Source organism: Momordica charantia (assembly GCF_013281855.1).
Source record: "Momordica charantia cultivar OHB3-1 chromosome 11 unlocalized genomic scaffold, Mcharantia_2.0 BLBB01000011.1, whole genome shotgun sequence".
Taxonomy (NCBI): Eukaryota; Viridiplantae; Streptophyta; class Magnoliopsida; order Cucurbitales; family Cucurbitaceae; genus Momordica; species Momordica charantia.
Window position 1 is genome coordinate 15,487,024 of NW_028275159.1, and position 15,071 is coordinate 15,502,094.

Below are 15,071 nucleotides of genomic sequence, written 5' to 3' on the forward strand. Positions count from 1 at the left end.
TAAGAAAAGAATCACAATGAGTTCTCATCATGGAGATTTTCCCATTTGCTTGATGCATGTGAACAAAATAACAATGAGTTATATACATCTCACTGCAACAGAATTAAGTTACAATAACAAATTCCATATCAAATCTAACTAACTTTACATATAATCCTAACTGATAGATATAAAAATACAACATAGTAAAATGTATCAGTGATTAGTAGAAAGAACATTGAGATTGAATGTAAGGCGTTGGAATGAAGAGGCCAAGAGGGGTTTTGTAAAAATATCAGCGAGTTGGGCAAAAGCAGGAAGATGTTGAACGAGTAAACGTTTCTAAAGAACAAGATCGCTAACAAAATATACATCTAGTTCAACATGCTGGCTTCTAGAATGAAGCATAGGATTTGCATTGAGATGAACAACCCCAATATTATCACACCACAAGACAGGAAGAGAGGTAGAGATGATGCAAAGTTCTATTAGCAATGCCTTCAGCCAAATAAGTTCGGAAGAAGCATTGGCTAAACTACGAAATTCAGCTTCGGTACTAGATCTGGAGATCATGCTCTATTTCTTTGAACCCCAAGAAACAAGATTGCCACCAAGCATAATACAAAATCCAGAAGTCGATTTCCTATCACTGAGATAAGCACAAATATTCAGATAAGTGAGTTGCTTTAAAAGAATACCAGATGTGAACAATCCTTTTAGATAATGCAAAATGCTTTTAACTACCTGCCAATGTGTGAGATTTGGTGAATGCATAAATTGACACACCTTGTTAACACTCTAAGAGATCTCGGGTTGAGTAATAGTCACATATTGGAGTGCTCCAACAATACTACGATACTATCAAACATCTCAAAGAGCTTCGCCTCCATAGGCAGGCAAAACACCACCACTAACCATTGGAGTTGAAATGACATTAGCCTCAAACATATGAGCTCTATGTAGTAGATCAATAACATATTTAGTTTGAGAAAGAAAAATTTCACCATTTGCAGGAAAAGACACTTCGATACCCAAGAAATAGTTTATTGATCCAAGGTCCTTGAGGGCAAATTGCTTATACAAAGTGGAGATAAGAGTAGATGATCTTGTAATGATGATATCATCAATATAGATGAGAACATAACAGCGAGTGTCATTATTATGTCGAAATAATAGCGAGTTATCAGCTTTAGAACTGCGAAATCCAAGAAAAAAGAGAAATTAAGATAGCCGATCAAACCATGCTCGAGGTGTAACAACCCGTATTTTCTAATACGGTCATTCTTCTCATAAGCTAAAAAAAACAATGGAAAATACTAAAGATTTCAACTCCTCATGCCAGAACGCTATTTCTCAATCACTATCTGAGTAGTCACTTGAAACTTCATCTGAAAACATTTATAATACAGAAAAAATGAGTACAAAAATACTCAATAAGCAATTTCCATATCAAACATTGAAATTCATTTTTTTTTTTCATTTCGAAACATTTGTAACAAAAATACTAACCGATCAAAACTTTCAAAATTCCTTCTAAAATATTTGGTACAACTTTCAAACTTTCGAATAACTAAATCATTGAAACATTCAAAATAATGTTACATTCATTCATACTTTCAAAATCAGAGTGGGAGGTTGCATTATTTGGGTAGCCTACAGAACATATGTGGTTATCTGTCGGTAACACTAATCAATCAGAAGCTTCTATCAGAGTTGTCAAATTAATATCGACTAGAACAAAGTTGTCGAAATAATATCGACCAGAACAAACAGAATGATTACTTAAGTGTGAGGCCATGTGAGTGAATAACACACATATGAATCTTTATTCTCAAGGAATGCTAAATCACAAAGTGTTTTCCCACAAATAAGCCAGAACAGAAATCCATCAATTCCAAATTAGGCTACTACCTCAAATAAGCAAAACGTTCCTCAAAACAAAAGTATGACATATCCAGATAGCCCTATCAAATCAATCAAAATATATTTCAAATAAAATGCAAAACAAATACTTACTTTCAATATTAAATTAATTCAAAACATTGAACTAATTTAAAACAAACTTTATCAATCCTCTAAAACATGATTTCAAATATTTCACAAATAAACAAAATATCAATTTCAAACCTTTAATTAAATATAAACAAAACTTTATCAAATCATATAAGAATATTTCAAATACTTTGCAAAAAAAAAAAAGCATAATATCAATTGCCAAATTAGTTTTCAAATCCATAATAAAACGTCAATTTCACATGCAAGATAGCAATTTCAAATATTCATATCAAATCCAAAATACATTTTAGTTTTGGAAGAGATATGACAAATCACTTGCAACACTTTTCAAAGGGATATGACAAATTACTTATAATACTTTTCGAAGGGATATGACAAATTACTTACAACACTTTTTGAACGGATACGGTAAATCACTTACAATACTTTCTAAGGGATATGGTAAGTCACTTACCTTTTTCGAAAAAGCCTACAAATCTAACTTAACTTTTCCTTGGTAGTTGTCAACTTAGAGGCCTATAAATAACCAATATCCAAAATCAATCCTTAAATTCTATCCAAGGATTTAAAATTCAACCAATTACTAAGCAAATCATATCTACTCAATTTTCCCATTCAAAACACTTTTTTATGCAAAACAATCACGAAAGTATGGATTTGAGGCTACAAAACCAGATCTGAAAACTGGGTTAAAAAAGCCTCTAAATTCAACAATAACAAACTTTAAAATTACAAGAATCGGTATAAATCAATACGAACTAAATTTACAAAAAATGTCTCAATAAAACAAGCTTAAAAACCTTCTAAACAATTGAAAATTTTGGGATTTTAAATTTGGAAAATTTTCTGTTTTATAAAATAAAACTTCCAAGAATTTTCCATAAAACAATTAACAATTTACTGATTTTTTTTATAGAAAATCAGATCTGAAAACGGTATAGAAAACCTTTAAAACTTGGTAAAAACATATAATTTTTCATGTAAAAATCATAACAATAAACTATAGTTTATGAGATACAAATAGCTAAACTTTTTATGCAAAAAGAGTATCAAAATAGCCAAAAAACAGTCTCATAAACAAAAAGATTCAAACCAAAATTCTGGAAAATTTTTAGGTTAAAAAGTCTTTATAATCTTTTATTCTAAAAAACAAAGAACTCAAAACTTTTCCCAATAAACTAAAATTAAAGAACTACAGATCAAGAAAAATAAAACTAAAACAATGAGGAAGAAAAACTTACCGATCTTTGAGAGAAAATACCAAAGCTCTTCTTCTTTTCTTTTTCTCTTGGAGAAAACTAGGTCTAGCAGTTTAAGAAAAAATAAAACCTAGGATTTAAGGGCTTTTATAACAAACCCTAATGAATCCTTTTTTAAAAAGGATAACATAAAAAGATAAAGATTTAATAAAACTTTTTCTTTTTACTTATTTATTTTTTAAATTCTAAGAACAAATCATCTTTTAAAAATAATTTTTAAAATAAAAAGGTTTATCTTTGAGAAAATAAAAGAAAACAACTAAAAAAAAATCATAATTTAAATATATATATTTTCATATATATATATTTTTTCGGTTGTTACACAGGAGCCTGCTTAAGGCCATAAAGAGCTTTGTAAAGCTTACGTCTCAGCAGAGTTAGCAGCATCGACAAACCTAGGAGGTTGATCCATAGATACAGTCTCAGAAAGAAGACCATGAAGAAAAACATTATTAATATCGAGCTAACGAAGTTGCCAACCAAATCTCAAAGCAAGAGTAAACAGCACTTTGATAGTCATCGGTTTAACAACCGAACTAAAGGTATCAGTATAATCAACATCAGCAACCTGATGAAACCCCTTTGCCACCAACCTCTACATCCTCTTAGCAGTAGACTGTGTATCTAAATGGGTGGAAGCCTTGACGTGTGCAGATTGTGATGCAATTGTCTTGAAGTTCTTGCATCAAAATATCATTACCAGATTTGGAACGCCTAGGGCTTTTATTAGTGATGAAGGTGTCACAACCATACTAGTAGAGAGTAGGTTGTGACGCCCACATAGTGGACAAGTGGTGGCGACACTCATATGTCGCCTGTCGAGCCATGTTGAGGGCCAAGAGAGAAGTGCCGTGATGCGACCAAGGAGGATGGTGCATCACCTATCACACCCTAAGGATGTGCACAAGAATGTTAGAAGAAGGCATACGAAGAATACAAGGCGGAGGCGATGTAAGTGGTGTCGGTGACAAGCTCAGTGGGGGCCAGTTGGGGCCCCGGACCATGACCCTAGAAGTCGGGTTTCCATCGAGAGTTTGGACGAGCGGCATTAGAGTTAGATGCATATTAGTGAGATATGCAAGCATGCCAGTTTCGTGTCGATCGGAGTTCAGACGTGCGCTCTATGTTAGCGAATGACTCCTTGCCACTTTGCACGTGCACGCCTGCCAGACCAAGATTGCCTTAGAATGTACTATAGGGGGAGACATGGTGTCAGCTCTCCACCACCCCTGCACCCTGTGGCCTGAGTGAGCTACCTATGACACATGCGTGTGTCATAGTGTGGACGAGTGTTGCAAGACTAAGGGTCTTGGGCGTCTTCCTTCGAGAATGGGAATCTCAAGGACACTGTCGGGCGGCACGGGTGTGCTGACATTGCACCTCATCCCTGGGCTGGAGATTGAATATAGGGGCCGTTATGCGGTACGGTATGCTCGAAAGAAAGGCACGAGCGCGAGAGTCATCGTGCCTCGATTATGTCCAGATGGATGGATGTTCGAAAGGTCCCGATCATAAATACAAGTCCATCGACTGGTTCTCGGTATACGTGCCCAAGTGATCAGTGAAGCCTGGTGACAGCCTGATGCTTAGGGTGGCATCCTACGGTACCGGTGGGCACCCGATAAGTGAGAAAAAGCTAGTTTTGGCCCGTAAGTGGCAAGACTCATCCTGGTTACCAAGTTTAGTCATTCCTTGTCCAGATCTCTGTAGGAATCATCCTAGCAGTATCCAGGAAGGCCGTTTAGCCCGTTATTAACTAGTTTCTCGGCAGGAATGGTGTTGATTCGATTTATGTTATCAATTCTTATACGTGCAAGTGTATACAATTGTCGTAGCAAGTAATAAGAAGTTCGAATCCACAGAGACTAAGTATCAAACATTCAATAATTACTTAAGAAATCACTGCGTTAACCTAACTAATTTTCTTTTGCTACACATGCGAAAATAAACATCAATGCAGGGGTGTTAGATATATTCATAAATGCACTTAATACTCACCAAAACTACCAAACATGAACAACAAACGACTAACTTCTTCTAAATTGAGGGCGTAAGGGGGAGAGAATCGTGACTCTTTCTGGGCTACTCTAACGATGTTGCAACATTAATGAAGTGAAGTGGTGGTCAAACATACAAGATGCTTTTCCAAACATCCCAGATTCTGCTATTAGGGTTCTTAGACAAACAATAACAGCATATGCGCACGGTTTATAACCAAGCTAGGTAGTTCTTAGTTTTAAGTTCCCACTCTCTAACTCAAGTAGAATCTAGCTCGAAATGAACTTTTTGCTCCCTATTACATTTTTCCAAAAGTTAACAAGGAGGTATTTCAACATGGTGATCAATCACATTGAAAATAGATTGATAAAACAACTTCACTTCAAAACACACAATCATTAATACGTAACAACAAGGTTACAACCCTTGAAAAGAGTTCACTACATCTCCCCCTTACATAAGGTGATTAGCTACGTAATGTCATAAGGGGAATCAAAAATATAAAATAATGAAAATAATACAAAATGCTTAAAAGATGAAGAGAGGGAGCTGAAGGTAAGCTCCTAACAAGTGTCTTGGTTTCTGTTCAGCAATGGGTGTCTGGTCTTCTTCTCCTCTTAACTTCCTCGAACGGTTGGAAAGATTTTCTTGAAGTAAGGGTTGGGTGATTCCAAGAATGAAATGGAATTGTCTTCTGTGTTGTGTGTGGAGGATTTTCTTCTTGTTGGCATTTATACCTCCCTCCGTTTTTAGGACAGCAAAACAAGCCCTGTGGGGCCCAGCTCTTACTTCCAGGTGAAACCTCTAGTTATTGTGGTAATTTCCATTGAGAAGTCTTTTCACTGCTAGCTTGCTGCTTTTTGTCTCTTTTTGGAACCGATGCTGTAGCATCATCAATGCTGCAGCAAAATGCTCAAAATTAGATCATTTATAAATGCTAGCATTATAAGTGAGACATATGATTTCTTTGCTAATCTTAGGCACAACTCAGTAAATATGGGGGCTAGATGAGACTATCTTTAGCTATCTTATATGCATATTAGACACAAATAACTCTCTTTAGGAGAGTTATCACACCCCTAAACTTGACCTATTGCTTGTCCCCAAGCAATACTAACTCTTCTCTTCTAGAAACTAAAAGCTGCTAGCCATGCGTCCCAACCATTTTCCTATCTGCCTAAAATTCATTACTGTGGTAAGTGTTTCTCAGATTGCTCATGTGCTAGCTCACAAAGGAAACAAACAGCTCTTGCACTAGAACTAAGGTGCTTTATTCACACTAGACAGCCTTGCTTCACCTTCCCCCTTGACCACTTGCGAAAAATCCCCTCAACCTCCTTTCAAAGACTCTGACTTCCCTACCCAACCGCTGGCCAACTAATGCCCTTTAGGATAGCTATGGGCTACTAGCCATTCCTGACCTTGCAGCTCTTTGGAATGCTTTTTTTTTTTTTTTTTGTGGATTGAGAGCTGAATTGCAAGGTCAAAAATTTCTCATAGCTTTACAAGATAGGGCACAGCAAAGGGACTACACTATGAATACTAGTTTTACAAACGAGAATCCCTCACCCCCAAACTTAAAAAGAAGCATTGTCCTCAATGCTTAATTAGAAAATAAGGACACGGCTCCCCAAACTTATATTGAACATAAGAAAGATGAAAATAGTGATTTGAAGAATTTCCTATTTTAGGCGGTTGGAAGGGTGAAATGGTTGCTTAGTTTCTAAGGACATTGGCTAGCTAGCAGTGTGCTAAGAGACTCAGCATTGAAAGTTGGCTTTGGCTAAGTTTTTAGAGTGGGCAGGGGATACTTAGCAAGGCAAGGCACCAAACACTACTTAAAAATACCTTAGAGGGAGGGCAACAACTAGATTTATCCTTTTATGAACAACACAAGAGTGTCATCCTTTAGATTTCCACAGACCAGTTATTTTAGACAGAAAATTGAAACAGTCAGACGTCCATAAGCTAACAACTCCAGTTGCCTATCATTCTCATTCCTTTTCTAATATTTCAACAGGCTAACTAAAATCTAAGTGGAAGTAACATTGAAGAAGGTAAACACCTAGAACTACTTTCTAACAGAGCACTAATGAAAACAGGTAAAATGTAGTAAACAGAAACTAATCTAACGGAACTTAAAATACAAGAAAGTGAAATTACAGACATAAATGAAATTTCATCACGCAGGGGAAATCAACTCCCCTATTAGTTCTCTTCTTCTTCACTGGAGCCGCTCGGGAGTTAAGATGCTCCAGCATCCTCTTCTTCTTCAACAACAAACTTGTCCTCCGGGAATTTTGGGAAAGGCGAAAATGGGCACGATGTCTCTTTCTTTGGCATAGTTGAGATAGGCTTGCTACTTTCGCTTTATGGCTGCAACAACTCCTGAAATGGAGCTTAGCTACTGCAATAGGCTGGCCTGCGTATTGGAGACTTCTTTGAGCGCGAAAACGATATTCCCTCCTCGCTTGCTGTGGTCTATTGCCTTCAACCTCTCAATCGCAACTTCGTTGATCACCCCTTTGTCCTTCAGTGTTTAATCGGTGTCTTCCATCTTGACCCTCGATAAGATGCAAAGTTTTGTGATCAAATTTGGGAAGAACAGGTTGCCTTGCTTTCTCTTCTCAACCCCCGCAATCTCCTTCTCAATAAGCTGCTCCACATCGATGCTAAGCCCTTCCATGATGCAGAACAGGAGGAGCACTCTCTCCTTGGTGATGGAGGTGTTATGCGTTGTGGGCATAAGCTTACTGTTCAGCAGATGATGCTAGACATTGGCTTCAGGCTTAAGGTAGGCTGGAAGGAATGTGTGTGCTCCCCTTGCAGACAGCTACCACCTTGAGCCTTCTACTCCAATGTATTTTATTGCCCTATTAAGTTTCTCCTCAGATGGAGCAACCATCATCTCATTAAAAGTGGCATAAGAGTAGTTTGGGAGATTATATACCTCATTAATGGCTTTTGCGTTCTAGCAGACTCGCTTACCCCTTACCATCACCTTAGAAGGGTCACTCGGGTTGAGGTTGGAATAAAATTCCTAGACGATTTGGATGACTGCAGGCTTTGGTTGGGCGCAAAAGGACTGCCACTCATGTTTGTTGATGGTGGCGGAGACAAACGGGGGCATAGGTGAGTCAGATGGAAATCCCCTTTCGCCCAGTAGGTTGTGCTCCTTGAGCCTTTTTGATACTGTAGCATCGATGAAGCGGTCGAACTCTGATTGCCCTACAGCAATTTTCTCCTTTCACTTTTTCTTCGCTTGCATGTCAACCTTCTGCTTTGGCTTTTTCCTTTTTTCAGGCTCTGCTATTGGGGAGGGCTTCTTCTTTCTTTGCGATTTTCTTGGGGGCACAGGGGCTGCTTCTTCCTCTTTTTCCCTTTCTACCCAGTCTTGCTCGTCTTCATCTAGAACCCCTTCTTAATTGTCCTTTTCATGGTTAACATCACCTTCCCCCCAAGCGATCCTCATCACTATCCACTCCTTCATTGAGACTGTCGGCTTGGGAGACCTCTTTCATAAATTCAACTACTTTGGGTCTGGTTTCAGATGAAATTTCTCTCTCCTTTTGCTTTTGGAATGGAATGAGGTACTTCTTCATGCTCAGCATGCTGGTTGGCTTCAACGGCTTCGTTTTCCTATTCTAACTGCTCTGCCGCTTCTATTTGCACTGGCAGCCTCTTACTTTTCGTTGCTTTTCTTCCTCTTTTGGCTGCCAGCTTCTTCTTAGGCAGGGAAGAGATTTCTTTTTCGGGGGCGATTTCTTCGGGTAATGGGCTTGGCTGGGGGGGGGGGGAGGCTTCTATAAGGCTTTTTTTGGGGAATTTTTTTGGTGAAGGAGACGGTGTCAGATCTTGGGGAGGGATAGGTTTCTTACCTTTCCTTGCTTTCGCTTTAACCCGAGGCATGTTGGGATGACGATGCTGACAGATTGTCGATGTTGTAGGGAGCCTAGGGCCAAGTTGAATGGGAAAGGACAAGGCGCTGAAAAGGAACGAGGAGGAAAGGGAAAGAGTGTTAGCGCACAATTTTATCAACCTTTTGGGTGGCGATGGACTTTCTTCAAAAGTTTTTATCTTAAATAACTAAACCATCAAATCTCCTCATTAATGCACAGATAATGCCCAACTACCCACTTATTCGCTTTTCCTTCTTTTTAGAGTTTTTGAATTTTAAAAACTCCCACCCTTTTTGTCTTTCCTAAAAAAAAAATGCCCCATAACTTCCCAAAAGTGGGAGGGTAATAACGTCCTGATAAGAAATCGGTTTTATAACCTCTGACCCACGGTTTCTTTTCTGACGGATTTACCTGCAGCGAACAATGATTGCTTTTCTCTTTCCTCCAATTGCTCTTCTTCTTTTTAATGCAACTCTATTTTTCGTAACCCCTGATTTATGCTCCAGCAACAACAAAGTTGACCACATTTTTCTCAACTTCATCCCTTCTGCTTTCGTATTTTCAGCTACTAAATAGGAGTTTCTGTCCCTGCCTGAAACAAAAATCAAACAAAATGCCTATACTACAATTCTAAATGCTACTAAGAAAATTTTAAATCTACTTAACAAGAATTAACTACAAGAGAGGGGAAAACATATATTCAAGAATTCTTCCCCTTTTATTTTCGTCTAGTACATCCTTTAAGGTGATCTTAGCTGGTGGGAATCCATCTTCCTCACCACCTCTCCTCCCTAGTAGTGCTTCAATCTTTGTCCATTCACTATGAATTCCCTTTCTGTGTTCTCTTCTTGGACAGTTACAGCTCCATAGGGATGCACCTTCACCACTGTAAACGGGCCTGACCACCTTGATTTTAACTTTCCAGTAAACAATTTTAACCTTGAATTGAGTAGCTACACTTTATGTCTTGCCTAAAATGTTCTTTGCTTTATCCTTCTATCATGCCAAACTTTGGTCTTCTCTTTATAAGCCTTTGCATTCTCATAGGCATCTCTTCTGAATTCGTCCAACTCTAGCAGTTGAAACTTCCTTACTTCTCCCGCTACTGACAAATCCAGATTCAATATTTTGACAGCCCAAAATGCCTTCTGCTCCAATTCAAGTGGCAGATGACATGCTTTCCCAAAGACTAACTTATATGGGGAGCTTTCTATTGAGGGCTTGTAGGCTGTCCTATATTCCCATAATGCATCGTCTAACTTAACAGACCAATCTTTTCTGCTGATATGCACCACTTTCTCTAAAATGCCCTTAATTTCTCTGTTTGATACCTCTGTGTAACGCCCCGCGTTACTCAGGTCCGACCCTACGTTACTCAGGTCAGGTTACCCTCGAGTCCCGGGGGTTTCTTCTCAGAGATAATTTTAAATTTATCTAATTGCTCTGTGTCAGTTCTTTTGAACTACTGTAGTGTTTGTTGTGAGTTATTGGTTTTATGTATGTATTTAATGGTTGTTGACTGTGAGTGTGTTGCCGTGGCACTTGCCTGGGTCGTTGGGCTGATTGCTTAATTCTATTAGGAGAACTAATTAAGTATAGGGAGGTGAGGTCTGCAGTCGTAATCTATTGGAGTCCATGGGTCTTGTTTTCTTTCATTCAATTTTTAGTTAAATGGGCTTTATTAGGAGCCCAAAACTTATCCAAGAAGGGGCCTTGTGTGGATTTGTCAAATGCCCAAAACCCTAGCCATTTAGAAATTAAAACAAGGAGTTATAAAGAGAAAAGAAAAAAGCCTAGCCTTCCTTTTTCCCCATCTTCACGTTTAGCCTCTCCATCCTCTAGGGCTGCCTCACGACTTCGCCGGCGAGCCCTTCCTCCGACGACCACAACCGGCGACGACACGACAACCCAGTCCACGGCGGCAGGCGCGACGACGGCTCCATTTCACGGCAACGGGCGCGGCGGTGTGTTCGAAAACAGCGGACGACACGCGGCGTTGGCGCGGCGGTGTGTTCGAAAACAGCGGACGACGCGCGGCGTTGGCGCGGCGGTGTGTTCGGACAGCGGGGTGTGCAATGGCGGCGTCCGTTCGTGGCAGCGGTGGGCGGCGACTCCGTTCGTGCTAGCGGCGTGCGGCGGTGTGTTCGAGAACAGCAGGCGATGTGCGGCGTTGGCTCGGTGGTGTGTTCGGACAGCGGGGTGTGTAGCGGCGGCGTCCGTTCGTGGCAGCGGCGGGCGGCGACTCCGTTCGTGCTAGCTGCGTGCGGTGGTGACAGCGGGGAATATCAAACAACGGAGTTTTATAGTGTTTTGGCGGCTACCTGCACCTGAATGAAATCGTTTCTGGCGGTAACGATGCATTTATAACACCTTAGAACTAGTTCGATGGCTGAAACTTCTATTTAATTGCTTTTTCTTTTCCCTTGGTGTTTAGGTGTTGAATCGGCGCGTGCTTTGGAAGCCTAACAGTGTGTAAGTAGTACCAGGGGGGGCACATGTGTGTGTGAATGTGTGCTAAATTCCTTGGATAAGCCTTTGTGTTAATATTCGCATTAATCTAGATTTGAATGTTTGTTACTATTGATTCTGGCTGTCTTTTGTTCGTTGAGATAATTCTGGAAGAATGGATTCTATTATAATTGTTGACGTTAGATTTGGTTATGACTGAATATTGTCATTGTTGCTGAAGTTGTAGTTGTGCTGGCTAGAATGTTGTGAAGCATCTGTGGAAGTCTATGTTTCTGATTATGACTGTTGTGTCGATATTTCTGCGTATGTTGGATAGTTGAGTGATTTGTACAGGTTGCTTGGTTTCGTTTAGAATAAACCATGTAATTAAGGCGTGCATTATGCTTGTTTGTTGTTGTTGATGGACTTGTTGCATCTGTTGATGGATTCTATGTTTCATGAGGTCGTCCCTAGTTGAGTGATTTGTACTGGTTGCTTGGTTTCGTTTAGAATAAACCATGTAATTAAGGCGTGCATTATGCTGGTTTGTTATTGATGATGGACTTCTTGCATCTGTCGTATGGTAAAACGTTGGTGTGATATGCTAGCCGTGTGAGTAGGATCCCTGAAATTTTGAGAAGTCTGGTTGTGGTTACTAAGGCCTAGTCGTAGGAATATTGGGTCCACCTTAATGAGTAGGTTGCTGTGACATGCAGGATGAGTCTTGTGAATTGGAACACTTGTCGGAAGCAAGAGGTGGTTTCGTCGGTGTTGTATGGTTCGGGTAGGATGTGGATTGAGGGTTAATTCCCGTGAGTAAAGAGTCAGGGACTGATACGTCTCTATGGGTGTCGAGGCTCCGGGTACAAAGGGTCGGGGGTCGGCACGATGAATCTAATTGAGACTAGCCTTGATTTTATACGGGGTGGGGGCCAAGAACCAATACGTTGATTAGACGTCGGTACCTTGGGAATAAATGTCAAGGACCGGTGTGTAACCCCAGACCTTGGGAATAAATAGCAAGGTCGAACGCCAAACTTCTATGGAGGGTTATCGGTACCTTGGGGATAAATGTCAAGGACCGATGCGCCCCGAAGGGCTAGCCTTGGAGTACTAACTCAGGGTTTGGTATGAGTTGTATGTTGAAAGGGTTAGGAGCTAGCGGGTTGTGCAAATCAAAGCCACGATAGTTCCAAAGTTGGTTGGAGTGTCGAGAGGTCACTTTACTGTTATTAGTTCTTGATGCTTATTACTTAGATTGTTGTGTATGATGCCGATGTAATTGTGAGCATGCTGTTTGGTGTCTGTTTGTTAAGTGCTACTTACGGAGTATATTATATACTCACCCCCCCTCTATGTTGTTGGTTTTCAGGTGAGAACAGGACCCTCGGCCGTGGTGATGACGTGGAGAAGGCTTGACCGAGAAGGGACCACTAGTTTTGTGTTGTTAGGATAGTTGGACTGAGATTCCTTTGCTTTCGCATTTAGAAACTTAGTGCCAGCATTGTCAGAGTTGTTGGCTCACGGGCGTTTCTTTCTTTTGTTTATGTCCTTGTTCTTTTCTTTTTATTTCATACTTGTTCTTTACCGAGCTGTTAGCCGCCCGGATTCACTATTATTGTTTAAAACCAGGTTGAGTTGTTGAATTGTGAAAGCTAATAATTGTAACTTTCCTTGATTGGTTTTAGCCACTGAGGCAATTTGCGTGTTTCTTTTTTTTGGGGTCCGGACCTTTTCTTAATTGGGTTGCTAGCCATTGAGGCCAATCTGAGTTTCCAGGTGCCCTTTTGTTATGACTGAAGCCCCACAGGCTCTTCCTCCGTCTCATGTTCCATAGAAAAAAAAAGAAAAGAAAAAGTGTTTAGTTATGGCAGCAAATACCCCGTACCTTGTAGTGATTTTGGGGACGTTACATCGGTATGGCCGTTTGTTTAAGGGTGGTATGCGGTGGACACCTTGTGCTTGATATTTTATTTCGCCAACAGGGAGCTCATGGCCTTGTTAACAAAATGAGATCCTTCATCACTCATAAGCGCCTTGGGAGTTCCAAATTTGGTAACGATGTTCTTGTGCAAGAATTTTAAAGTAGTTCTTACATCACATGTCACATAAGCAATGGATTCCATCCATTTAGAGACATAATCTACGGCCAGAAGGTTGTAGAGGTTACCATTTGATGGGGGGAAAGGTCCCATGAAGTCTATCCCCCAGACATCAAAGAGTTCTACCTCTAGAATAAAATTTAGAGGCAGTTCTGACTTATTTGAGATGTTCTCTACCCTTTGGCACTTGTTGCAGTTCTTCACATATGAGTGTGAATCTTGGAAGACCTTTGGCCAATAATAGCCACTTTGAAATATTTTGGCTGCAGTTCTTTGGTCTCCGAAATGTCCACCATAAGGAGCAGGGGGACAATGCTCCAGCACTATCGATGCTTCAACACTATTAACACATCTTTGCATAATTTGGTCTTTGCATAGCTTGTACAGATAAGGGTCATCCCAGTAATAAAACTTACTGTCATGAATGAACCATTTTAGTTGTTGCTTCTTCATGTCTGGTGGTAAAATCCCACTGGCTACATAATTGTCCATGTCAGCAAACCATGGTTCCATGTCTTTTTTATTTTCTGCCACCATTAACAGCTGCTCATCAGGGAATGCATCTCTTATACTATTCTGCTCTTCCACTGTTTCCTCAAGTTCTACTCTCGATAAGTGATCCGCCACATGGTTCCCTAAACCTTTCTTATCTCTAATCTCCAAATCGAATTCTTGCAGAAGCAACACCCATCTAATTAGCCTTGTCTTGGCGTCCTTTTTGACTAGCAAATACTTAATGGCTGCATGGTCTGTGTATACTACTACCATCATTCCAATAAGGTAGGCTCTTAATTTTTCAAATGCAAAGACCAGTGTCAGCAGCTCTTTCTCAGTGGTAGTGTAGTTGAGCTGAACTTCCACCAATGTTCTGCTGGCATAATAAATTGGGTGGATCAGCTTCCTTTTCCTTTGTCCCAACACAACTCCTATCGCGTAATCACTAGCGTCACACATGACCTCGAAAGGTTCATTCCAGTTTGGGGCTGTCATGATGAGGGCCTGGATAAGAGTTGCTTTTAAAGTAGTTAAAGCCTGCAAACAATCAGTAGAAAAGTCAAAACTTCGTTCATTTTCGAATAGAGAGCATAAGGGTTATGAGAAGTCCTTGATGAATCTCGTGTAAAACCCTTCATTCCCAAGGAAACTTCTAACTCCTCTGACTGAGGTGGGCGGTGGCAGCTTCTCTATTACTTCATGGTTTGTAAACATAAAACAAATATTCGATCAATAAAGTTGTTATTGATAGAATTGCATTAATCCAAATCCAATAAACTAACATCCGAGGTTATGTCATGTAACTGGAACAATATATAACAGATATAGTATATATTTAACATACGACGTATATATTTGATATACAGTGTATATAT